The sequence below is a fragment of the Corvus moneduloides genome, chromosome 7 (assembly GCF_009650955.1).
Source record: "Corvus moneduloides isolate bCorMon1 chromosome 7, bCorMon1.pri, whole genome shotgun sequence".
In the NCBI taxonomy this organism is placed as follows: domain Eukaryota; kingdom Metazoa; phylum Chordata; class Aves; order Passeriformes; family Corvidae; genus Corvus; species Corvus moneduloides.
Window position 1 is genome coordinate 35063522 of NC_045482.1, and position 27544 is coordinate 35091065.

The window sequence follows — 27544 nt, forward strand, 5'->3', positions numbered from 1 at the left end:
ACATTTCTTTAAATGCATCCTTTAAAACTTTCTCTTCAGCAGATGAAGTGAGGGAGGACCATGCTGACAGAGATTAAAAGAGCTGACTGACATTCACTCCCTGGCACTCCAGGACACTCAGCCTCCTGCTGGCACTGCGTATCAACATCGCACGTGGGCGGCCAGCGCAGTCCCCACGGGTGACTCTGGCAACTGATCCCATCTTTCCAAACAAACAAGCATACAAATGAATATCCATTTTAAATCAGATTTGACTTAAATCCGGTCCATTGAACCAATTTATCTCTCCTGCTTGCCTTGTCTATCTTACCCATGGCAACACCTCCAGGCTGAGGCCTCCTCGCCACACTATGGGGCTGTGGCTTGAAATCCTGCATCACTATTGCCTCCCCAGGCTTCCCATTTTTCCAAGCAAGGATAGTTTCAATACTGGCAATTCTGGTAATAGCTCTTGTGGGGAAAATTTTAAAAATGGAGACTAGAGCCATGCAGTTCAGATGCCTGACAGCTACTCCTGGCCTTGGCAGGCCTACAAATGGCACCGGGGCCTGCAACGCAGCCAACAGCATCAGCCCAACCTGCAGAGATGAGTTCAAACACCTCCTTATCCATCACTCTGGCAGCTGGATCAGTTGAACCCATACATCAGAGCAGAGACCTGACTCGCTTCTTAGTACAGTCAGAGAGATACTTCTTACACTGACTACTGAACACAGAATCACAGAATCACTTAGGCTGGAAAAGCCGCCTAGGATCGAGTCCAACCATTCCTCCAGCACTGCCAAGCCTAGCACTAAACCATGCTCCCAAAGTGCAACATCCACACATCTTTTTTACACCTCCAGGGATGGTGACTCTGCTGCTTCCCTGGAAAGCCCATTCCAATGTCTGAAAACCTTTCAGACAAGAAATTTTCCCTACTACCAAAACTGAACTGCCCCCAGCACAACTTGAGGCCATTTACTCCTGTCCAGTGCTTGTTACCTGGGAGAAGACACTGACCACACCTCACTACAATCTCATTTTTGGGAGCTGTAGAGAGTGGTAAGGTACCCCTGAGCCACCTTTTCTCTTGGCTGAGCCTCCTCAGCTCCCTCAGCTGCTCCTGGTGCTCCAGACCCTTCACCAGCTCCAATCCCTTCTCTGGACATGCTCCAGCCCTTCAATGTCTTTCCTGAAGTGAGGGGCCAAAACCGACCCAGGACTTGAGGTGTGGCCTCACCAGTGCCCAGCAAAGGAGCACCATCACTGCCCTGGTCCTGCTGGCCACACTACTGCTGCTACAAGCCAGGTGCCACTGGCCCTTTTGGCCACAGCTGGCTCATGTTCAACCTCTTCCAACAACAACTTCCCCTACAAATACTTGAGCTGGACGTAGAACAAGCAGATGACTTTTGCCGGACCCTAAAAACTTGAGCATCACTTTGTCATTTGAATATAAATGTGAAATTGTAAAACACCCTTTGACCTACTCAAGGACCCAGCACTTGGTGCCTCAGCGGGAGCCCTTCACCCCCAGCATCGCTGACAACACAACGTTTGCAGGAGGAATAACACATCAACATCACAGTGGCAGCTCATCTGATGATGTCTGAACGTAGATTTTCCTGGGGGAAAGGCTCTGTGTAAAGACAACCACTTCAGTATGCAGACTGAGGAACAAAACATTGCCACTGAAAATTTGTGGTAAAAATAATGGATTGGATTAAAATCATCTTTACTCCTTATTAATTATACTATTTCCTTCCTGCAATTGCAGTGTTCACATCATACAGTGCCATGCATGCATTTTGAACATTTCAAAAGAAGGATAAAGAAAACTCAAGGAAAATGTATGTAGACACACACACACACATATATATATATATATATATGTATTTATACATGGCCTAATTACCTTCAAGTCATTCAAATACTGATTTCAACAACCTAGTTCTGGAAATCCCAGACTGGTACTACAGTTCTGTAATCAATAGTCCCAGAGTAAGTACTTTACATTTTCACAAGAAAAAAAAATTTAAAAGACTCAAAGCGATTTAAAGGGAGTGATTCAGATGATACATTACATGATTTCTGTTTATTACTACCTACTCTTTCTGATTTTTAATACCAACATAGAGGTTTCAGGACAAGATTTCCAACCAATTTGGTCTTCTTCCATTTGGCAAACATTGTGTCTAATGGAGCTTGAAATTAAACCAGCTTTTTTTGGTAATTCCCTCTTTGCAAAATCCCAGCAGTGATGAGGGACTCTCCTGCTCACGGCCTGCAGCAGAGGATGCTCAAAAGAAAAGAGCATCTCTCACACAAGCAGCTGAACTACTCTGTGAGGCTCCAGTCCGTGAACGAGGTCAGCGGGAGCTAACACCTTAAAAACGGATAAAATGTAATAATAAATTGTATTTTGATTTTTGCTCCAAGTAGCCATGAGTGTGATTTACGTCTTTGACCGCCTATGCTAGGACAAATGCAAGTGATAAACAGCCACTATAAATGACAAAGCAGTGGATGTTGTTACCACCTCACTCGGAGTCTGACAATATCCCCTTGCAAATCCCTGTCTCACTAGATTAGGCGTGCATGCAACTTAATCGAAGAGACTTCTTCAACTCTTATTGAACATTTCAGTGAGTCAAATAAATGCACTCACAGGTCTGTTTAAGTTTGTCTTTTTCTTCTTAAGGGTACTTGATCTTTTCCTGCATCTCAGAATCCATTTGGACAATCTAATCTGCTCAAAGAGATGAGTAGTTATGAAAGCCATATTTTGAAATGTCTAAGAAACACTCAACAGCCTGGACTTTTCCTTGTCCATTTGGGAAACTAAATATGTGTTTCAGTTGGAAGTTTTTCATGCTGAGCCTTTAAGAGATTAGTCGTCATCCAAACTTTTAGTTTCCACATCCAAGGTAACAGTAATACCTAACAGCAATATCTGTACCAGCTACAGCAACACAGGATATTTCAATTTGATTTACAGTCTGGCAGTAGGAAAAGTATTTTGCTTATTTCTCCATTTGTTTACTCCGTGCCATCTGTTAATTCTTCGTGAATACTTCATTCCACTGCTTCCTACACTGCAAATGTCTCCCCCTTTCCCAGTGTACCCTGTGTATCAGTGTTGAAAAGGGGCTGAGTTTGCCAGAGCCACCCTCATGGAACACAATCAGTGTCCTGAACTGATTAGCTGCACTCTCTCAAACCACACAAATCTGCTGTAGGGCAGTGACAGACTGACATTGTTCAAGATTTATGCTCTATTTTCCAAACAATTCCTGAGAGATCATGACCTTGTTGTGGATTTTCTTTGAGGAAAAACTCAGAATTATTAACTTCACATGATACGTAAATATATGGATCAATGCTCCTCTCAGCATGTGATTGCCAAGAGTATTCAATGACTGCTTTTTTTGGTACAAAAGACACCTTCAACTCTCTCCTTCCCTGAAAATCCCCTCGTAAATGTCTCTGATGGCAGATCGTTAAGTGCTGAGCTGTGGCATTTCCCTGAAGATATAATTATAAAGCTGTGGGAGGAAAAGAGACAACTCTTTAGACCACACTCTTCATTCTTTTATGGCTGTGTAGTTCACTGGCTAATGTGTATATTGAATTTAATTTAATCACTTCTGTTATTTCTAGCAGTTAGATAGCAGCCATTTCATCCAGACATATTATTAAATTATTTATATGGGACTTTCTACTAGCTCAACTTCATTAAGATGGAGTTAAAAGTTTATAAGCTCCAAAATAGCATGGCTGGCTGAGGTCATGGCAAGAAAGCTGCAGGACACGAACATTACATTTCCATGTTGGAATTCATAAGCCTGTCTGTGAGCCAGATGCCTAAAATCCATCGCCACTGGAGATCCAGCACGTGGAGACACAGGAATCTGCAGAGTAACGTGATGGGAAGCCAGAGCCCAGCCACTCCCCAGGGCTCTATGGCTTCATCGATCAAGTCTCCCCTGGTACAGCAGATGAGACACATTGGCTGCACGTAGATGCTGATAGTTAGGTTAGTCTCATATTGAATCCCACCCAGACAGCCTGGAGGTGGAGCAACATTTAAGAAGTTTTGCAAAGTTTGTTAGTTTTGCTGGGTTTTTTTGTTCCTGGGAAAGAGTCACATTTTTCACAGAAGTTTTCTGAACTTGTTTTTTCTCAGTATTTGCTTGAATAGTGTTTGACTCCTGGGAGGATAGTTTGGGTATTATTTTGTTCATTTTCGCTGAGGGCATCACAGCCTGTTTTCAGAAGCCTGAAAAGAAGGCAGGGATGCTAATCCAGGGATGCTAATCCATCCTACTCCCTGGTACCACACAATTAATGCAATGCCAGATTCCCAATCTTACCTGTTCATCCTTCCCACTTTCCTTACATAATCCTCACTATTGCCTACTTTCAATCCCCCATTCCCAGGCACCGTGCAGTACCTGCCTCAAACCCACAAAGCACCTCTCAGGTATCCCCTGCAAGGTGAACCCAGCTGGTGGGATTCAGGAGGCAGAGCCTGTCCTCAGCACTTCCAGCTGAGCTAAATTAAAGTCTCTTTCATCAGCATTTTTTAATCCAAAGATGCCTTTTAAATATGGTATGAGGCCACTCCCAGCCTTCAGCTCCACCTTGTTCTCCAGAGGTGGGACAGCAGCAGGATTAAGAGCCAGGCCAAAGAAGCAGGGTGTGAACAGAATGGGCTGGAAGCTGGTGCAATCAGCTCTCTTCAGCACTGACATCACTATATACAACTACTTGATGTTAAGATTTCTTCCAAAATTACCTCCTTTTGCTATGCTTAACTAGAAATTGTCTACGTTCAGTTGACAGTAATTTCATAGCCCTTTCTTTATTTCCACTATAGGAGCAATCCAATAGTTACCTGTCCCACAACATTCTTCCCATCACACATGCACCAACTAGACAAACTCCACGTGCAAATATCCCGAGAAGTGTGAAATTTGTACATCAAATTTCCACCCACACATCATGGGACTTGTGCAGCAACATTATGAAGCCAAACTATTTTCCTTCCCAAATGTCGTATTGCTGAAGTCAGTCAGGTTTCAGCCAGTTATCCAAACATGGACATAAATTAAATCACTGTGTTGTGGATTTCAAAGACTGAGACATTTCCTAGACATTTAGCTGACTGGGCATGTGGGCAGTTTCCATGAGCTTGAGGTACTATAAGTACTATTTTTACAACAGCAAGCTGTAACTATCTTCTTCCAAAAATCTGGCCATCTCCTGCAGCTTCCAGGGAAAAGCTCAACAGTTCTTGTTGTTAAATTATACCAAAATATGTCATGCAATATACACAGTCAAAAGAGATTATAAGAACAAGGGACATGTGAAAGAGAAAGATAGGGAAAGAATAAGGCCTTATCTACCCCAAGTTGTTATTTGACTTAGCATGATTTTAAATTAATCTAGCTAAACTAGTGGAAAGACTTTGTAAACCTCATAAATCATTTTTACCGTGGTTTAAATCCATTTTTTAAAAACAGATTAAAGTCGTGGACACAGGAACTTGTTACCACGAGTAACAGATTTGTGCACCACAGGCAATCTGCGGTGAAGTGGAATATGTCACATGAACTGAAATAACACTGTCTGTGGAGATGCTTGTTTTAATTTATCTGAATCACCTAAGCCTGTAGGAAATGGAGACCTCCTGTAAAATACACCAAGATGTGAGAGGCAAAGCAACAAATGCCTGAGAAAAGAGCATAGATTGTGTTTCAAATTATAAACTACATGCACAGAGGTCTGGAGATAAACATTCATGTAACACAAATTTATAGCTCTGCTGAGGGCTCTCCATAACATCATAACACCAAAGAACAAAGCTGCAGTGTTTTCTTGCCAAAATGGGATTTTCTAGAACTTTGCTGATTGCTTGTTTTTACAGAACAATTGGCTTATTTGACTTGTTTCAGTCTTCCTGCATTGCAGCTTCTGAGCCTGACCTGCAGGAACAATAGCGTTTGAAAACTTGGCTAAATATTGTCAAGCACATTAAAGATCCCTGAAGTCAGCTGAAAAATGACTACTGACCTCCCAGATCTTTGGTGTATGTGCTTACCATGCTCTACTGTCTGGCATGGAAAGGTGCCACTTTATAAAACAATTTGGAAGCTTGGAAAAAAGAGGCAGGAAAATAGAGCTGATCTCCATCCCAAAGACGGCATCGTCACATTAATCACATTTACCATTAGAAATGTACAAAAGTAATCAAAGTTTCAAAGTAATCACAGTTACTTACTTAAGGATCGAAGGTCTTGTGTAATTCTGTGTCACTAAGACTGTGTTAAAGTCACACTACTAATAGTCTTAAAAACTGAGCAATTCGGTTCAGAAGAAACTCAATACAAGATGCACAAGTATCTTCGACTGCTGGATGCTTGCCATTCATTTCCTCTGCTATTTATACTCTTAATTTATAAATAATATGGATTTACAAATTCTTTTAGCACAGGTGGCTGGTGTTCTTCCTGCTTTCCAATTGCACTACAAGTTGGAAGAATTAGAAACAATTTCCATGACAGTCCAGGGCAGTGCCAACATGTGCTACTGTAAGGTTTTCTAAGCAACCTCTTCCCCCTTTTTGCCACAAAACTGCATTAAAAAAAAAAATTACTAGGAATCCCATCAGATCAGGTAGTGTCATTAAAAAAAGTTTGCAAATATTTTTCCTAGCCTGACCCCCACTCTCCAGGGTGTTCAAGTGGACTTCTTTGAAAAAAGCAGTGAATAGAATTTTTTTTAAAAGCAAGTGAAATGTTATGGTCTGGCTCCCTGCCACAAAAGCAGGGACATTGAAAATTAAAAATGACATTCCTGGCTTTTATTCACACTACCAGTTTCTTTCTTGATCTTACTCAGCAGACTTGTTTTGTCACTGACCTTTGTGGTGCTATAAGAAGAAAGAAATGGTTTGACACAATAAATCATGATGTCACTTTTGCTGTAATTGTGTAATACCTGACTGGAATGTTTTTCTTTAATCAAGGTGAAATATAGGGCTACCCTCTCTTTAGTGGGCTCAAATCAACTCTAAATCCCAGGAACAATTAATTTTCTTGTCCTAATCAAATTCCCAGTTGATCTGGGCTTGTTCATGGCCAAATCTAGTTTAGCATGATAATACTCAGAAAACTGGGTGTTGGGTACATTAGAAAACAAGCTAAAACTTTGCATTGTTCAAGCCAAGCCTGTCATGTTTACCTGCAATTATTTCTAAGGAAGCCCCTTAGAGCAGGGTTTTAGCTCTTTAGGGGTAAACTATGAGCAACAATTTTGAAGCTTATTACTTTATTTCTGACCCACAGCTCTATGGAAACTCCCAGGAAAATTCCACCCTTATGGGGTTAAATGAAATTGGACAGGTTTGGACCAGGACTAAATTTAACATCTTTGTAAGTGTTTTATTCTATGAATATTTCATACTGAAAAAAAGCCTTGTTTGTGCATGCCAGATAAGAAAGGTTTCAAGGATCTGCCATCTAGCCAAGAAAATAAGAAAATCCATCAGAAATCCTTGCCAGGGAGAAAACAGGAAAATGCAGCTCCAGGAACAAGAGTCAGACACTTGAAAATGTTTCACATTCACAAATTTACATCCTTACCCAGCAGAAGAATGTGCTGCTGCTGCTGCTGCTGCTGCACATTACTGAAGCCTGAGATCAATAGTAAGTGGGTAATTAAAAACCTAGTTGTGTTTAAGGGACTTCTGTTACTTGTTTGATAAGCTCAAAATTGTGTCTCTGTGTTTAAATCTCGTGTGTTTATTTAATTATGAAAAAATGAGCCATAGGAGGTAAACTCCTTTCAGTTGCCAGGGAATTCCTACAGATACTGGGATTCAGGCCTTGGAAAAAAGGGCAAGACGACAATCCTAAATAAACTCAAAATAACCAGGAGACTCTAGAGAAGAGGAGCAGGGCTAACAACTGACTTGCACCACAGGCAAAATAAGGTTTTCAAAAAGTCACTCCAAGAGGTCAGATTATAACCCAACCTGCACAGATTATTCTTGCCTTTACTTTCTCAAATTTCTTGAAGTGGGTTGTTTTATTTTCCAACCTGTGAGCAGAGCGACGATCACATGAGATCCAAACTGGCTTGTGTGGGGAAGTATTGAACAGTGAAAAGAGAGAGCTGCCAGACTGCCTTAGTCCTAGGTTAGAAATTGTATTTTAATGCCAAAGTCCTTCAGCTGTGTGCATGGGAAAGGCTGTTCAATACTGACCAGTGATTCCAGGTCTCACGAACTTGATCCTACTGCGATATTTAAATACTACTGCAGTATTCCCACATCCCCTTCCCAATAAACACAAAATAAATATATTTATACTCATTAGAAAGGGGAGGCAAAGATTTATGGCACATTTTGGAAAGCTATTTATATATTTGCAAAACCAACAACCCTCGTCATTTTTTTTAATTAATAATGTGTGTCATGGCCTTGATATTTATAGGTACAGGTTTTTCGCAATAAAATGTTAATTATATTCACCAGCCATGAGCAGAATATATAAGAAGCAATTTATAAATTAAACACAGTAGTTTTGGATTTCAGGAAACCAGAAGTAAATTGAAATTTTATTTAGATTCAAGGATTAGAACTAGGTACTGATTCACTACAGCACAGCAAAACATAATCAACAGATGGCAGAACAGTACTGGACTTGGGGGTTTTTCTGGGTTTTTTTTCTTAGCACACATTTATCTACATTAGGTTTATAAGACAGCAGTCTCAGTGCTTAATAAAGATTTCAGAACAAATCTGTGTTTTTGAAACGTGGCAATTAGAACACCCAAGAAAGAAGAAAGCGGTGAACCCATGCAACTGCTGATTGGAAAAATAAAGTTTTAACTTAGATCTTGGGGTAACAGTCTTAGAAGGCAGAGGGATTCAGAAGAGGGTAACCTGCAATATGAGATTAATTTTTAAATTAAAATCACTGACACGTGTGCAGAGGAAAAAACAGAGGACAAGCCTAATTATTGTTAGCTTGTGCTTGTCCCAGAATTGAAGCAAACCTGAGGTCATGAACCCAAAAAGCTGTTCCACAGCATCATGAACTCAGGGAAAACAAAGAGTGGCACCTGAGAAAGCACCAGCAGAGCTAGATCCCTAAAACAAATACAAAAAAAACCAAAAAATACCAGAAGCAAAACCAACAAGAAATAAATAAACCTACCTGCTTTGAACAAACTCACTGCCAGATAAGGACCTGCAGATAAACTGACCTTCTCAGTAGGAACAAACCAGGCTAATGAAGAAAACCACTTTTTTGTCTACATCTATTGGTCAGAAGTCCATTTAGCTGCTGTTTGAGTATGTATTCTGCAACGCTATTCCAGAAAGGACATCTGTGTAGCAAATACCCCAATATCCCCATCTTTTCTATCTTCTGATGAGCCTTTTTGATGCCCAGGAGCACATTCTCCATCTGCCTGATCAAAGCCTTTTTGTGCAGAATGCAGGTGTCCAACTTCATTGTTTGCTTGTAAGGCTGCAATAATGCAACAGCCTCTGACAAACCACTTTCCTCCCAGAGAAATGAAGTATGTGCCCTCACAAAAGGAGAATATTACAGACAGGACCATAAACCGAAGAGGTAATTTGGGTTTTTAACTAAGCACAGGAGTTAGAATAGCATATTGACAGTGTCATTTTGATTTCTGGTGACCTGGTAACCAGAATGGTTTGGGGATTTTTTTTTTTTTTTTTTTTTTTTAAGTAATAAACATAAATGTAAAGGTCTGCATTGAAAAGAATTACTGTTTTAGGAATTCTTTGGTCAGGGAAGTGCATTAGCACTTCAGGAGAGAAGGTGCAAAAGGAATAAGTAGCTATTTAAATGTGAACAGCATCCCTTGATTTTTTTCCTTATTTTTTAACGTTAGCTTCCACAATAAAACCCGTATATAAGTTAATATTGGCATACTGTCCCTGCTCAGAAAGCATTCCTGCTGCATTACAGAAGGCAGCTGGGCGGCACAGTAAATGTGTCATTTGCTATTTAACATCTCTGTGACCTGGATTTAAATTCAGAGTCAGACAAAATGAGACTTCAGTTCCCTCAGAGGACTATTAAGGCACACACAGAGAGACTTGTGAGGCATCCAAAGCCAGCGGGAACGCGCTCCCAGCGCTCGCCCCTGCGGACACACACCCTCAGAGCCCCTGGGGGAAGAAGGAACTAGATAATTTTTATTAAAAGGATGCCTTCAGTTTGGAAGAAAAGCACCCAACTACCGTGAATAAATCTTCTGTTTATTTAAAAGTTTACCCACAAGGCTTCAACCTCCTCATGAGAAAAGGCATTCAATATGTCACTTTATCCTAGAGCCTCACCACTGAGCTTTGCAGGTGCAATTGTTTTCCTGTCCACAAAGAACAAAAAGGAGAGCTGTGAAAAATTCAAAAATGTTATATTCACTCCCTTGAAGCATCATTACCCACCATCTACTGCATAATACTCCCAGCCTTGCTCCTGCATCTGTGTGTAGAATGAGCTGCCTGCCTTACCTTTACAGGGCAGCACAAGTGCTTAAGATGCTTGTCTTTAAATTAAGCTCAAAACTCACCTTCTTCATTAGTTTTACATCTGCCACCTAAAAAAGATTAAAACTTCACCTTCAGCATGCGTCAAAAATTTAGGCCCAGTTATTATCTTTTTGAGAAGTGGCCCAGCAAGACTTGGAGACCAACAAACAGGTGAGTTAGCATCTCTGTACACACATATGATGTGAACCCAGCACAACTCACCCCACATCCCTGACCCCACACCAATCCGGATCCCTGCAATGACCCTGCTCTGCCCCTGCCTCCAGCTCCAGACTCCTGTCCTCTGCAAGCAGCTACATCCAGCAGCCCCCCCAACTGAAACTTCTCTCTTTTTTTGTAGTATTATTTTTTCTTTTTCTTTTTTATCTTTTTTGGATGGACTTAAACAGATCATTTCCTTGGCTCCCTGACTACCATGATGGTATTGACACAGAGAAGGAGGTACAATGATATCATCCTATGTACAGACTCAGATTAAATCCGATCCCCCAGACATGAATCTCAGAAACTCAGCTGAAAGAAGAGATACTTGTAACATTTCCAGGTAAATAGTTTGCCATAGTTTCTTTGAAAAATGGAAACAAATAATTTTGTTTCTGAAAGCTGAAGTTTAACTGAAGCATCTCAAAATGTCAGTCTAAATCAAATCACTCAGTATTAATGTACACCTGTCTGAACCTTAACAGGGTCTTTTCACTTTCCTTAAAAAACAAAATATTGTGAAGCCTTTCTGAATGTAAGAACAAAGATGAATTGAGTCGTAAGTAATGCTGAAAGGTTCCTGAGAAGGAGCAATCAAAAACCCAGCTATATCTTTCTGCACACTTTTTTTGGTCTTTTTACTTTTCTATGCAGAAGACAGATTCAAAGGAGAAATTTAAGCAGGATTTGGATACCTGACTGATGTGTGACAAGCCAAAATTAACTCTTCTAAATGCCCTTGGCCCCCCTGATGGCTGTGTCATGCAAAGTACCAATGGTCCTACCAGTCATTGCTCCCCCTCACTGCTGCCCTGCTCCACTGCAGGGATGCTACATTGTCCATCTTTAGCATGAACCTCCTTGCCTAAAGCATCTTATTATTATTTTTGTTATTATTAAGTGCCTTCCACAGCTCAGGCAGGTCCAGAGCAATCTGAAGTCTGAGAGCACCAGACCAGGCTGTGCCCCATCTGCCCTTGTTCCCCACTTCCAGGTATGAAGCTGCCACCCTCCATCATCTGTCTCTCTCCTGCTCTCCAAAAGTATTTTCTTATTTTATCTAACCATTTCAGAAGGAGACCCTGTCTTCAACCTGTGGCCATGCCAGGCATTTTCTGCTGGACTTCACGTGGACCCAATGGAGGCTTCTGCATCTCTCCATAGTTTGAGTCATACACACACAGTTAAATCCATGTATTTTTCTCTTTACATCCTCAGTTTTATCTGTATTTTGTCACTGTCACCAAGAGTTACCTGTGCTAAAACACCTATGGGCCCCAGGTTTCATCAAGGATCTATTTTTTGCCAGAGTTTCCTTTATTTATCCTATTTCCCTGCAGAAAACTCTAATTGGGATGTTACCCGCTGCTTTATTCAATTCCAACAGGACTCTTCAGGGCTAGGGATAACTATAAATCGAATGCTTCAGAATAAATCAAAGCATAAAATTACATTGTCTCTGGCAAGAAAAAGATTTGATTATCTGCATTTCCGTACAAAGAAATTACAGAAGAACTTGTATTGGAGTTTAAAGGCCTGACTTGTTCTCAATTGAAATGTAGCGAGCAAACAGGTTTGTCCCTCCAATCTTATCCTCACAGGAATCAGTTTGAGCTGATTTGTCCCCTCCCTGGTGACAGGGAGGGAATGCATAGTGCTTGGCATTGCAGATGGAGCTATTCCTGTCCACGCAAACTGGTGGGGATTTTATGTGTAGCAGGAATTGAATTGCGCATCTCTCCCAAATGATGGGAAAATTACTCCCCATGAAGGGGAGGCTGTGGAAGGAATCAAAGGACAGCACAAGCACACTACAAATAAAGGTCAGCCTCTTGCTGTACTTTCTCCAGTGAAAGACTAAACATGGGGACATGCTGGAAACAGGTAATTGCATTATCTGATGCACATCTGTGGTCTATACAATCTTGTATCTCAAAAATATCATCAAAAGTAAAAATGGGCTATATAAGTCAGTAGTTAATGATTCACCATAATACACGATTTAGCTGTAAGCTAGGAAAAAACCCATAAAAATAGCTCAAGAAACTGATTTCTTATGCTGTTTCAGGCATACAGACGATTTAAACTCAGGCATTTCCATATTCTTCAGATCCCTGAGCAACAGCATTTGATGAGAAACCGATCTGTTTAGACATTCTCTTTTAGGGTAAATAACGACACTTTATGGCATCCCAGAAAAGATTGTGTAGTTCCATAATTGGTAATTTTGTACAGCTTGCATGAGGTCTCTGTCATTTCACAAATTTCCCAAAGCAACTGCTGTGCCTGGGGTGCTATAACTGATTACATGGAATTGCTGGGAGAGAGAAACGAGCACACAATCAATTACATTGATAGAAAATTGGTGGGGCCAAAGAGTGATTTATCGCAACCACAGCTGAACTCCTAATGGCAGAACAGGTGCCATGCTCACATTGTGGGCTCACTGTTAGGTTACAGAGCACGTGAGGAGTGATTCTGAGAGACTGTGCCAGAAAATCAGCCTGGGGTGATTTCCAGCAGGACAGCCCAGCTTTCCAATGAGAGAAAAGCCAGAGCTCAGCATTTAAATAACTGCATTTCACTCCGTGAAGCTGAACCCCGAGTTGTGTCCTTGGCTCTCTACAGGTGATACCAACCAGCTTTGCTACTGTTGTCTTCCCTCTCCTGTTCCCTTTGCCCAGGATTACAGCCCTCGGTCATCAGAAAAACTTCTGGAAACACAAGATCTACTTTCAAATTCTTTAACATTTCTCTTTGTGAGCGAAGTTGAGTTTTGGCCATCAAGTGCCGCTTGTGTCAGATTTATCTTTAAGTGAGCAGAGTGCTTGTGATTTCATGGGCTCAGATGATGAGCCTCAAATGAACTCAAATAGTTTTTAATGTGCTGCAGTGAGAGAGGTTTTATCCTGCCCTTGCTTCACCACAGCAGCTCAGATCCTGTAGGGAGTCATTCTGCTCCCCACCTACAGCAAAGGGAAGACTGGACAGCTGATACAACACCAAATGCTCAGTCCGCCTCATGTATTTTGGTCCTACTTCTACATCCAGTATTTTCCTGGGGTTTGTCCTGGTTTCTGAAATTTCACCACCTACTACCATTAGTGGTACAAGAACAAAAGATTTTCTGTACAAATAATAACATTCAAATTCATATCTGACCCCTCAGGCAGAAACATTACTAAGTGTGCCAGAGCACGGCCCCAGACTCCTTCCCTTGCCATTGCTGGGAGCCTCATTTGTTAATTGAAGCAGCCATAAGACAAGTAATGAGCAGAACTAATGAGGAAAAATCTTAATGAAGAAAATTCTTCACTTTTTCTTTTTTAATATAGGAAGTGGATATATAACTTTATTTTTATATATATCTATATGTGTATCCTTTATGCTTGTGTCTCCAAGACTGATGTCATCTGCAGATGTGCCACTTCTTGAACTCGGACCCCAGTGTTTTTGTAAACATCACAAAAAACAATCTGAAAGTGCTTGTAATATCAAATTCCTACACTGAAACCTTTTATGTCACGTCAGAGCCTCCCATAAAGACATTAAGCACAGTTATGAAAAACAACAGTCTTCCAGGAACTACACTACAATGACTCTTTTCCGACACCAGCCATCAGAAAATCTCTTCAAGATGTTTGATGTGGCAAAATATGTAAATGACATACAGTTGCTAGGAGATAAAAAGCTACATGAACTTGTGAAAACATTGCAATCTGCTGCCTTTGAATCTGCCAGGTCAGCTGTATTTTTCATGATGATAACTTATTTATATTGTCTCCTTGCTTAAAATGAGTTTCTATGCACGTTACCTCTTTACTTAATACCAGCTGACCTACTGTACCTATAAATCGGTATTTATTACAAGGCTGGTTAACTTCCTCATGGAGTTTACAGCCCTTTAATTACACTTTGCCAGACTAATTAATAAATACACTGTACACTAGCCTTGAAACAACCAAAGGGTTTATATTCACCACTTCTGTATCTATTTATTTATTTAAGCATTTCATTAAATGTTAGATATGTCTCTTTCTAATGAAAAACACTGGAAGAGGAGAATGGAAGTGTGGCTCATTGTCCAATTAACAAATCTAGTAGCTTTCTCTGTCACTCAATGAATGATAATGCCTGGCTCATAAATCAGGAAGAGAACTACTTAGGCATAGACCTCGTAATCAATGCTACAAGTATTGGCTGCTCTCCACATAAGCCAGACCTAAAGGTGCAGCATGATTTTATTCCAGTAACACATTAACAGAATGTACAAGCATTCTGACTTTTGAAAATGGGCTAACGGTGTCGTGGCAAAAAGTATTTGTCCATTTTTTAAAACAAATGTGTCCCAGTGATGAATGTGTTCAGCAGTTTTAGTGATGAAGCAGCAACATGAACTAACTCTGGCCTCACAGTGGAGGCTCCTTCATCCCCATGTTTCAGATAGGACCTCCACCAACCAAGGTGTGCTGGCTGGGATTCAATTTTCATACGGACCTTGATTGTTCTGTGTTTCCATGTATATTCCTGGGCTTCCCATATTTCCATATCGGCACAGGACGACATTGCATTTCTGGGCAGCATCACTTGCTCTGTTTGACCATACAAATGCCAAAACACTGTAGGTTGTTGGGGCAGTGGCCAGAGGCTTTGTAATATCATCGTGCCAGAAAGCTCGGAATGAAACCAGCAGCTTTCCCACTTCCATCCCCACTAATGACTTCCAGGCATTGTCCTGGTTCAAGGACTTGCCCACCGCTGTGGAAAGATGGCAACATTTCACTCCTTGTACTTGTTATAAACCTCTCCTGATGTAAAGCTGCTGTCTTTTGAATGCTCAGAGGGTATTAAACTGGACAAGTGCTAAAAGCATCTCACAACAAACATAACAAACCCCACTAAAAGACTTCACAAATGTATCGATAGAAAGCAAAGGGCCAAGATCTGTGGCTTGTGCCACTTTTTGGTTGACAACATCTTTTTGCTGATGCAGACACTGCAGGAAAGCCAAGGAACTGGAGACCCCAGCAAGATGACATGTGGCACTGATGTGTCAAACATAAAAGCCTGGTGAATCCAGCATTTTTTTTTTCCCCCCCTAAAGTAAGCTCACTTATTTGCTAAGCAGCTTTGCCTGAGCTTTCACAGCTAGAGCTGTGGAGCAACAGTAACAGAATCAGGAAAGACCCCCCTGGGGTATTTGAAAGGGTGAGAAGGTTCCAGAGTAGCTGAAGAATAAATCCTAATTCTCATCCAAAAGAGAGAGAATGGGATAATCATGAAAATATTACCAGAATAAGCATGTTGAGTAACAGCCAGAGGATCTTTTACCAAAGTCATCCTAAGCAGGATTGAGGAAACACTTATATTAATAATATGTGGATTAGTACAGTTTCAGGATGAAATGGTGCTTATGTACCAAATCTTTCTAATCACACAAAATGGAGAAATAGAGCGATTGTGTGTGATGTTTTCTTGCAGGAGTTTCTTCACTTAAAGAAATGATCAAGATGTGCAATAATGGAAAATCTCTGAAACAAGAGAAAACAGGTTTGACTTTGCTCCACTGTGCTGTCTACACATGTACTGAAGCAGATAATTTAGATTGTTTTAGAAATATAATGGAGATATATCTTTTTTTCTTATTTTCTTCTCTTCTTGGAAGAAGTAATGCCTTTCCTAAGGGAAATAGTTGATGCACCGCCATGGTGATCTTGGCACTACCAGATCAGAACAATCAATGCACGTTATTGTGAGAATTAATGGGAAATAAGAGGACAGAGGAAAGAGATGGATCTGAAACATATCTGAAAAAAATACTGACAAAGAAAATAGATATTGTTAAGAAAAAAAATTAGATTATTTTTGAGATGATGTGAAATGGAATCAGAGAAAATTCTCAGCAGAAAAAGCCTCTAGCACTGATGAAAGACTGAGCCTTCCTTCTGCAGCAGAGGAGGTGTCATGCAGACAGCAAAACTCACCCACGGCTCAGCGAAGTAGGAGAACTACGATTCATCACCAGTGGCCAAACACATATGAGATGAAATAGAACCTTTCTGAAGTGCTTTAACAGCTCCAATGCTGTTTGAGCACAGAGGAATGCTCTTACACATGTCTGACCTTTCCAATCTCAGGCCCTATTCCAAGCTCTGGTTCAGAGGGCACTGTCATGGACTGCAATGGAACAGCTCAACCAGTGCATTATTTCAGAGAACTAAAGAGTTCTTGGGAATGAGATGAGCCTCCATTTGCCTTCTCCAACTGTCTTTGTCACTCTCCCTTCTCTTAACCCTGCTAAGGTATCATCTTGGCTGCCTTTTAAAGCATCTCTGCTCTCCAGTTGTCACATTTGATGGACATGGCTATAGGGAGAAGGTGTGGCATTACCTCTTTTCTTCAGACTGTTCATTTATTAATCGAGGTTTGTAAATATTATACCCAAGGGTAGGTGGTTTATTCGGGCACTGGTGTTAATCACCTGCAGTTTTCAGTCTTGTGACTGGATGCCTGTGAGGGGAATATGCTGGAGCTGAATGTTTGGAATTAGTCTGCTTGTTTTAATGGGACAGCCAAGATACAACAGAGCTAGGCAGAATGGTAAAACCAGAACAAACAAAACCTGTCCAATCCATTTTAATGCTTCCCATTGAGAATACCATGAGCAATCAAAACCAGTGGTCCTGCACAGGTAATCTCTGTGTCAAAGGCTTTCAGCAAGTTGTAGTCGGAAGCATCTTCTCCAGTGCACCAGGAATCCAATTCACAAATGTTATAGTGTGCAAGACCCATAACTGATCATACTGAGGGCACGGATGCAAATTAAACCCATAAACAAGAAAGGACTCCTTAGACTTTCTGACCTTGTCTACCTCAGTGATGGCTAAACTGGCTGTGAAATTCATGACCTCGGCTGATTTCACAAAATCATCCTTGCCTCGGTCTGCAAAAGTCTTCAAAATATAAAGATACCATTTTTGTTTACCCCCATTTTTTCCACATAATAATTTAACTTCTGAGATCGAAATTGTCAGTATGTTTAGAACTACAAAGTCCTGCAAAATTTTATATAATTACTGCATTTTTCTAATCAGGTCATTCACACCAATGAAGGTTTTTTCCTTACCGCACGTTCCTTCCAGAGCAGGTCTGTTTTTCTTTTCCCTATTTTTAAACAAAAGGCAGATTTAATACTTTACCTAAACAGACTAATTAGTTGGTTAGATGTTTGTAGGCTGACTGCTGAAGGAATAAGTAGATTGCATTTCATTAATCAAAATCAGCTTTAAAACCCTCTTACTCATAAAACATTTACATTTTACAAATCAGCTGACACATTCCCAGACTATCCATCAGAGATTTGTTTGCGCTTATCTAGGATTCTACTCCTTCCCCAAGTTGCTGTGTATCTAATGAGAACAATGTGTTCCAGTGACCTCCACAATGTAAAAAATGCTGCCCTTGTTTAGACACAAATTGTTTTCCTCTACTTTACTTGGTGAACATGAAAGTGGTAAGCACACTATTATGCCATGCATAATTTAATGCTATATTTATTATTCTCCTGTTCTGCTTATATGGACTTGGGGTTGAAAACTTCAGTATTTATGTACTGAACTCACAGATAACGCTAGGAAAAAAAAAAAACAAACCATAAGACAGGCATATGAAGTAAGAGGAGGTTTTCTTTGAATAGTGGTTATGAACTAGTATCTACGGAACTTTGCAAACATGGGGAAAAAGCTGTCAAGGGACTTGAAGAGAAGTTTTTCGTTAATTGAACTGTAACACCAAATATTTCCAAAAAGAGAAAGTTGAAAAGGCATGACTTAAAATGGCAGAATAGTTCAAATGCAGTCAACAAAGTGTCAACTGGATTTCCTCTACGCTTACTAACAGCAGTGCAGTGCTCTGCCTCAGACTACCCAGGAGCCACTTCCCAAATTGTTTGATCTCTCTAAATCTCTGAAATGAGAATAATAAGAAATATTATCTCCTGCTTTAAAATGCCGCAAAGGTCTCTTGTCAGGTGTTTGTGCAAAGACTTCCATGGTGGCTCTGAGCTAAACTGAAGTCTCTGGGCACTGTTGAAATTTAAATAAAATTATTACTAGCGACTATTACCAGTGATCACCATCTCACAAAACTTAACCATCAGCTGCCATACGAATGGTCGGTCTGAACACGGCAATTGTAATTCGCCCTATTCCAGAAGTGATTTCCATCTATAATTTATATAGCTATAAAATTTAAATGGCTCAGCCTCTCCTCCTCGGAGTTTGTGATTCACCCAATCGAACAGACACAGTGTGCCCGACTGAAGGGATGCTGTTTCACCCACATAATGGACTCCCTTCCTTCTTTCCTTCCTTCCAGGGCACAGTTCTATAAGGATTTGAGCCCGCTCCTGAGGAGCTCTGCTGTTGTTTTCAAAGGGTGAAGGAGGAAGCAGCGTGGGCTTCATCCACAACAGCAGAGGCCAGAATAAGCAGTTGAATGTTATATCCTACTGCTACCTGATATATGCACAGTTTCTCCCTCAAAGCCAAGCAAACCCTGAATTCATTACAGTATCATGAGCTTTAAATAAATTAACACCCAGCTTGTGTCAGGACTCTGTGCATGCTGAGCAATTTGCATTCTGTGCTTCCACGGATGTTTTTTCTCCTTTGCAACTCTGCTGTTGGCAGAAATCAAATCAGGACACGAAAGATTGCACCTAATTCTAATTCTTTACATCTTTTCCTTGAACTGTACTTAAAACTAATATGAAAACTGAAAATTGAAGTTTTAATAAAAGTTTATATTAGGGAAGAAATTAAATTAAGGAAGTGTGACAGAACACCCATCAGACTGGACTGAATTGGCCATCCTAATGGCCTGGGTTAATGATGAGTCCCCCTCCCCAGGCAGGCTGGGTCATGCTCTGAGAATCACAAGGAGTTTCTGACTCTCCAGCAGCATGGAAACCACAGAAATTCAGCTCAGGGATGGATGCTGGAGCATCAATGGCACTGCGGACGCTGGGACTGTTTCTGCAGCACACCTTGGGGCAGCCTCGGTGTGAGAAGTACATCTCCCCTTTTTCAACCATCAGTATTTCCTCACAAAGCAGCCCTGGAATACTCCAGATGTGATTTAGAACTGAACACATCTTGCAGCAGAATTTTTGTATTTATTACACTCAGATTTTTCCCCACTTCAAATGTTTTTATACTTGCTGCCCTAACTTGGTGCAGTCCTGCAGAGAGGAAGGGAAAAAATGCATGAAGGGTTTTCACCTGCAGGTACCTTTATGTATCCCACACGTTGCACACAAGCACAAGCATCTTGATCTTCTGTTTCTTACACAAAGAACTTGATAGCTGCTATGAACTTTCGGAACAAAAAAAAAAGTTACTAAAGAAAATTATTTCCTAACTATGAAGAAATAAAAATAACAAGGGAATAAAATAATGTTTAATCTTTCTGTTAATTTAGGACCTAGTCTGCATTTTCATAATAAAATCTCAAAATATATAAGATCACTCTTAATTTTAAAACCAAATACAACTCTCTTTGCAGACAACCAAATGACCAAAGTACAAAATCATGCACGGCAGTCCCGGTGCTCCCCTGACGACTCATTAGGGACACCATGCACAGGACTTTACCGATGAAAGAACCACCAAGAAATGGACCTCCAAAGAAAAAGAGATGCCCCCAGTTATCACTAATTTTAGGGATAAAAACTGTACAAACCTTCTTTGCACATTAAAATAACACAAGTACTTAGTGTGAAGAGCTGTTTCAAGGCCAGCCCTAAGTTTCTCATTGCATCACAATCCCTGTGTGCTCCTCTTGCCCTTCCAGCTTCCACCTGTCAGTGGTAAATTTGGAAAGGAAGGTGTTTTTTTATGTCCTGTTCCCCTCCTTCAGTAGTTACAGAACCACAGAATATCCTAAGTTGTAAGGGTCCCACAAGGATCATGGAGTCCAAATCCTGAATAGCTGCTGAACAACCGCCAATTTTAGGTAAAATGCTTCTACAATTAACAGAGTTCTCCCATGGCACTGCACTGAAATGCCTTCTCGATGTTTAAGTCTTGAGGTTTTGGAGAAACATTTTCTGATTTATCTTAGTTTGAATTTAATTGAATTCAGTTATTTATAAACTCAGTTACCTTCTACCCTACTCTCACTACTGTACCATGGTCTGTTGATTAAAGATCCATCTATTGCATAGCAAGGTCATCTCACCCATGAAAGCTGCTTATGTATGGGATGCAAGCTCAGGGCATATTGATCCATAGGATGAAAAGAGATCATAGGGCAAAATGCCCTGACTATTTTTAGTTGGGTTAATTTTTTTCCCCGCTATCAGATAAAAGGAGATGTCTGCTTTAATGCATTGTGCTGGCTCCCTTGCTTTTCAAAGAAAAAGCCATCTACGCCTGTATGTGCTGCAGTTCCTCTGGCACTTTTATTCTACTTCAGTTTGCGTTAGTGTAACCAAGAGAGGATCTGAGTGCTGGCCATCAGGTCTGAGTGATGGCCCACGCTCAGGAGCTCAGTCCAGCTCTGTGGGGAAACAACAGCAAGCATTTCTAGCCCCTAACACATTCAGTCCTGGACAGTCAGGGATGGCTTGGCTCATGATGTTTAAATTGTATCTAAAATCTATTTGCAGAAGCTATTCAACCATAGGGTGAAGCCATCTAATAGAAAAAAACATATTTAGAAAAAAAAAGCTTCAGTTGTCCCATTTACCTTCTGTTTGCAAATAAAAAAAAACCACTTCAATTTATTTGCTGAAGCATTTCCATAAAATATTAAAGGAACCACTGCCATCAATTTTTCTCCTGTTGCATAAAAAAATTTGCAACTTTATACAACTCCAGTTAGAAAGCTTTTATTGCATTTATTTCCATAAGATAAAATCAGAATCTGCTCTCTTTTACAAATCTGATTGCTTTTGCCTTCTGGTCTGCTTTATCTCTTTAATGTTTATTCTTCCAGTCAGCACTTTGCAGTGCTGATTGCTACAGCTTTTTTCCCCCATTAGACAAAACTTTTTCCCAAGTTGCAAGCTCTGAGCTGGGCTTGGCTCTAGTACCAGCTCTCACATGCATCTACAAGGCTGTGCTGCCTCCTGCTCACAAGGAATCTATTTCTGAAATCTCATCATAAGTGGCACTCATCCAACAGCATCACCACTTTTCTCTCTCATGTTTGGACATCCCTTAGTTTTGGTGGGCACCAGAGAGACCAATTCCAGCCATGTTCGGAGCAGGAGTGGAGGGCTCTGAAGGTCCCATGTGCCAGGACAAAAGATGCTGGGTTTGGGACGGGGATTTAAGATAAGGATTGTCATACATAGTGACTGAATGCTTTGGATGAGGAATACCATCCATGCCATCGTCTCCTGTTTTTCTCACTCTGGTTACCTGCCTGCTTGGGGTTCAGCCTTTGCTCCCTCCAGGCCTGTCCTGCTTCTTATGAAGCTGCCAGCTGACAGGGGCCAAAAAATAGCCTGGAAAAACTATCCTTGGGAGCAGCTCTGCCACGAATCAGTCAGACACAGAGAAACTTCCAGGTGGAGGAACACAGAGAGATTGTCATGTCAGCCCTGGGGCTGACTTGGTTCCAGGCTTTCAGGCAGGTAATGCTGAAGAAGTTTGTTGCAGATATTGTTTTATGCTGTGCAAAAAACCCAGCAGAGGTTTAGATTTCCTATGAGCACCTTGGTTTAGAGAAGCAGTAAATACTATTTGAACCTGCACAAAGAAAGAAGAAAAAGAGAAATGACTTATCAACAATGCTGAATACCTCAGTATTTCAGTCTGGGGATGGGTGATACGGAGCTGAAGATGACACTGCCTTCCTACTAGAGGATGCTTACAAATGCTCTGTACCTTGGAAAAAGGAAAACCCCACAACTTTCCCAAAACCTGAGCCCATCTGGAGGCCTCAGCACATGAAAACACACTGCAATTGTGTTCAGCACAATTTCACACATTGAATATATGTACATTTTCTAGTCTGAAAGATGTGAAGCAGAATTCCTCTTCCTATTTGTCCTGAACTTTTATCTATTGCAGCTATCTAGGGAAAGTCTTTCCAGGATGTAAGGTCTTGTCTGTTATTAGCCCCAATGATATTATAAAAGTTCTCAAGATGTTAAGAATTAAACCATCTGTGCTTTTTAGGTTCATGGCAACCCTGCTCTCTCTGCTTGGGGTGGGGAGGATTTGGGGACTGCTGTCTGATCTTTGTAAAGCTTGTAGGAAAAAGGATGGAGATGGATGAAGTGGCTGGTGCCCACTCAGCAGGACACAGAGGGGACTGGTGGTACTCGATGGAAATCAGAGGTCCCCAAGTTGTGTAAGTGCTCTAGGAAGGAGCTATGACAAAAGTAAGGAATAGGGAACCTTCTGTCATGCTGCAAGTCTCTGAAACGACAAGGCAAGAGGCACTACAGAGGAGCTCGCTTTGTTTTGTGAGTAAAAAAACACCTGACATTAAGCAGCGGAGCATCCACAAAGGGAAAGTCAAGGAGCATTTCAAATGCTCTGCTAAGTTATGTACAGCAGAGCCTTCTACACTCATTACAGGACACCTTCTCCCATGCATCTGCTTCACTTATTAGTATAATGAAGCTCTAATTTATGAAAAACCCCCACAGAACAATCCAAGTACATGGCTCCCCTTGCACTTGCAGTGTTAAAATCACGTAGCCCATGTATATTCAGTATCAAAGCTCTCTCTGTTCTCTGTGAATATATCTCAGAAATCATCCCTTGCATCACACAGCCAGTGATCCTGATGCAGAAGAAACACCGTCTCTGAAGGATGTTTTCATTTGTTTCCATTTTCCCCTCTGTGTGTTAGAGCTGCTGCTTCCAGATGGAACGCACCGAGTCATGTTTGACTTCGTGCAAGCACCACTTTGAAGCTCCCATTCATGCAGCAGCCTTAGAAATGGAAAAAAATCACTTTGACAAGATTATGCATAAGCAAATTGAAACAAATACAGGAATGTGGTGAATTGTACCCTGACAGCTCACGACTCCTTGCCAGAATCAAATTTACGTATATCCTGCTGTTCAGAAAAGCTCCATTGCCATTATTTTCTGTACTTCTGCCTTCCAGCTCAATTTTGAGCCAGAAAGGATGAGAGGATTGCATAAGTCTCACTGCACAGTGTTTTCAGAGTGCAGCTGGATTAGGCTGCAGCACATTTAGGAGGCAGCTGAATTCGATGCCAGGGGCAGAGAGGAGTCCAGGACTTGTGCAGGAATTTGGAGTGAGCCGTGGAAATGCTCCGAGCTACTCTTTGCTGGTCCTTCTTAGTGGGGAAGGTCCTCCTGTCATGGTGAATCTGGGTGAGGCTGCTCCCTGAGCAAAGGGCTGTCACCACTGGATGTGTTTATATGCATGTGATTTAGAAAAACACTCAGGGATCAGCTTTTGAGCAATTTAGCTGAATTCCCCCAGCAAAAATCTGCAAAAATAGAAGCCTCTGATCTTTCTGATAATTGCAAAATGAAAAATAGATATGTTTTCTGCTGCAGATTGTGCCAGAACTTGCAATCTGTTCATAAGCAGCATAAAGTCATAGGATGGAAAGTTCTTCTGTTATTGTCTCTGCATTGCCCTCTTTCTGTCACAACATTTCCGAACCACTATGAATTTACTAAACTCTAAATTCTTGCTCCTCTATTACCAGCCATAAAGAGCTCAGCTTCATTATACAACTGTAATTTCATTTAATTTTTTGAGACTTCAACATGATTTTCTTCATGCAGAATAAGAAAAGTTATTGAAAATGACAACATTTTAGTTAGGGTGAATGAGCTTATCTCAATCATTCTGCTAGGATTATAATTTTTCTTGCCTTATGTGAAAACCTACCTAGTTTCTGTCTAAACGCAAAAAGAAAGGAACATTTCCTCTTGGTTTCAAGTACGGATTTTAGGTAAAACAACAAAACATGCTCAGATCTTTTCAAAGTTAATTTGTGTATGAGCTTATGTATGGAATAGTATAAGCAGAAGTAACTTTACATACATTTTCTAGCAACTTCTAAAAAAACTTGTGTTTTTGGAGAAAAAACAGATCTACATGGTTTTTTAAAAAAGAATTATTGTAATCAGCTTCTGTTATTTATGAGGACACTTAAATGTCACGTAAGCCCGGGGCCAACCCAGCTTGTTTTAGGGCGATGGTCTGCGTATACAGGGCACGGTGACCAGGACAAGAGTGTCTCGATCCATCTTTGGCCAGTTCTGCAGGAGCCACAGTTCAGTCTGCCTTGGTCTGCAGGATGCTTTTAAGGTCTTCTATGAATGTTCCATGCCACACGTAGAGACAGCTCCTCTGTCACAGCACAGGGTGTGGACTGGCCACAAAAATGACTGTGGTCTGTGTTTTGATTGAAACCTTGCCTAGAATCTTGAGCCTGAGGCTATGTCAGGCTTTGTTCATAAAAATAAAGATGAGCTGATTAACACGGACACCTCTCAGTGCCAGTGGAGAGATGTCTGTGGGAGAGAGCCTGCCACGACCAGTGCTGCACGAGCACCCTGTGAGCCTCTACATCTTCCCAAAATCCTGGTGCAGTGTTATTAAACACTCTCCTTCCACAGAGCTATCCAGCAGCAGAGGATATCTGCCAAAGGGAGATTGGCCTCAGCCAAGTAAGTCTCCTCTCAAACTGGAAAACTTTCCCTCAGCTTTGCTGGGGACACCAAAGTCAACCCTCAACTGCTCGTGGTGGTGACCACCTCACCTCCCACTGCTGGAACCGAAAACACAGCGAGTCATTCTGGTAACTATCCCACCCAGTTCCAGGGAGCTGACACCTAAGGGAGAAGCAAGGTTTAATCTAATGTAGTGTAATGATGAATTCCTCTTCTATTATCCCTTGCTAACAACCAGTACAAGAAAATGGAATTTGGTTTCTTAAAGACACACTGTTCCCAGTACTTTGTCCCAAGTCTTTTTATTAGAAGCTACGATTGCTCATTCATTATCATCCCCACAGCACAGGGCTACAAATAAATACCAGCTTTTTGGAACATGCACATGTGCAGTGTCCTAATGATTCCCAGTGAATAAAGGGAAATGCTGAAAACATGTTTCATAAACAGGATATTCCCGAAAGTCTTAGTAGTTGTTACTTTAGTTTTAACTAGTCCATTAGCAGCTCTTAAAAACTCCTGCAGCTTCATATGCAAAACCCGTGTAAACGCGTCTCTGCAGACAAAATGCTAAAACATTTTGAGCTGGGAAAAAGTCAGGAAGACAAAAAGAGTCACATTCTAAAGTGCTAGCCTGTCCCTTTCTACATGTTCACTTTGCTTATAGGAGGACATGAGTTTCAGGGTAAAAGGAAGAAGAAAAGAAAGGCTAAAAGTAGGCCGAAATGTACAAAACAAGATAAACCACTTCAGCCTAATGAAGCCAGTTGAAAACTTGGAAACTGTCTAACAAAAAGAAGTCAAATGAAGCCAAACTGTTGCTCTCGGACTCCCTGTGCTTGGCATGCCTTTCCCTGCCTCATCTCCCAATGCTTTTTAATCTATCAGACTAGATAAGCACTGCTTCCCTGTCTTTAATATATCTTTATTTTTTTCTCCTGAAAAAGACAGACAATATATTGAAAGTAAGTAAAGTCTAGAATTTTAACTCCATTCGTCTGCTCTGTTTTTTTGAACAAATGTATTTTGTGTGAGTATCATCTATGACTACACTGGCAAATTGAGACAAATGGCTCTCAGAGCCAAGAGCAGAAAAGCCGGAATATTGGACCTTCTTTTTCTTATCTTGCATCTCTTCAGAGTTCACCTGAAAATGCAGAAAGAGCTAATTTAAGTGTGTAACACAGGAGGTTATGTACAAGGCTGCTCTCCTGCAGATCTCCCAAACCTCACTGGGGGGGCACAGACACTTCCATGTCCTCTGCAGTTATTTTGACTGCCTTATAAAAAACTGCTACATTGCAGGAATGCAAGTTTGGCTTCCCCAGTCCATTATGCTTTGAGTGTGGAACAGTTGCCGGCAGTCAGCATTTGCAAGCAATTAATATAAAGCACTGCGAGGTTCGAGATCCCATTACTCTTCCTTCATTAGCCTTAAAAACTTGCCTTTGACAAGTCTGTAGTTGGCAAAATCTGACTTTTAAGAGCTTCTATAGCCCACAATTCTACCTTCTAGCATGCTGAAATCTCCAAAGTGCATATTGAAAAGACAATACATCAGTAACAAGGAGCATCCTAGGGTACTGAAAGAGTTACCGAGTGAGCGTGGAGGGGCTCACAGGCTGCATGGCAAAACCTGGCACATGTAATAAGGACAATCCTGGAATACTGTGCTGGTAGGACATACAAATCTGTCATCTCAGAAAGATGGATGGTTCTGAAGGGAGTAGATGAAACCTTTAAAGGGAAAAACTTAAATAAAGATGCCTCTACTATTACTTCCCATGTATATTTTATACATATATATATGTATCTATATATTTCTATATAGAGAGTAGAGTTTCACTTACATGAGTCCATCATTAGTGACATAAAAAATTGTCTTGGGAAAATAATCAGGAAAAGCAGGGAAGCACAGAGAACAAACACTTGTCCATTATTCATCCCTGTCCCAAGTAGTGGCTAGAACAGATAAAAGCAGCAAAAGATGCCAACATTTCATGCCATGTTCACCCCAAGCTTGTAATTCTGGGAGTATTATACTTGCTATGTTCTTGTTAACCTCCTAGAACCAGTGTGTCAT

At 40.9% G+C, this 27544-nt stretch overlaps 1 protein-coding gene and 1 long non-coding RNA gene across 3 annotated transcripts in view; both read right to left on the reverse strand.

Annotated features, from left to right (window-relative positions):
• Positions 1–27544, reverse strand: part of LRP1B (LDL receptor related protein 1B) — a 638461-nt gene that overhangs the window by 531226 nt on the left and 79691 nt on the right. The window lies entirely within an intron of this gene.
• On the reverse strand, positions 972–25017 carry LOC116446508. Its single transcript, XR_004241253.1, has 3 exons — positions 25006–25017; positions 15368–15372; positions 972–1332 (listed from the first exon to the last, which is right to left on the reverse strand). It is a non-coding gene; the product is annotated as an uncharacterized LOC116446508 (long non-coding RNA).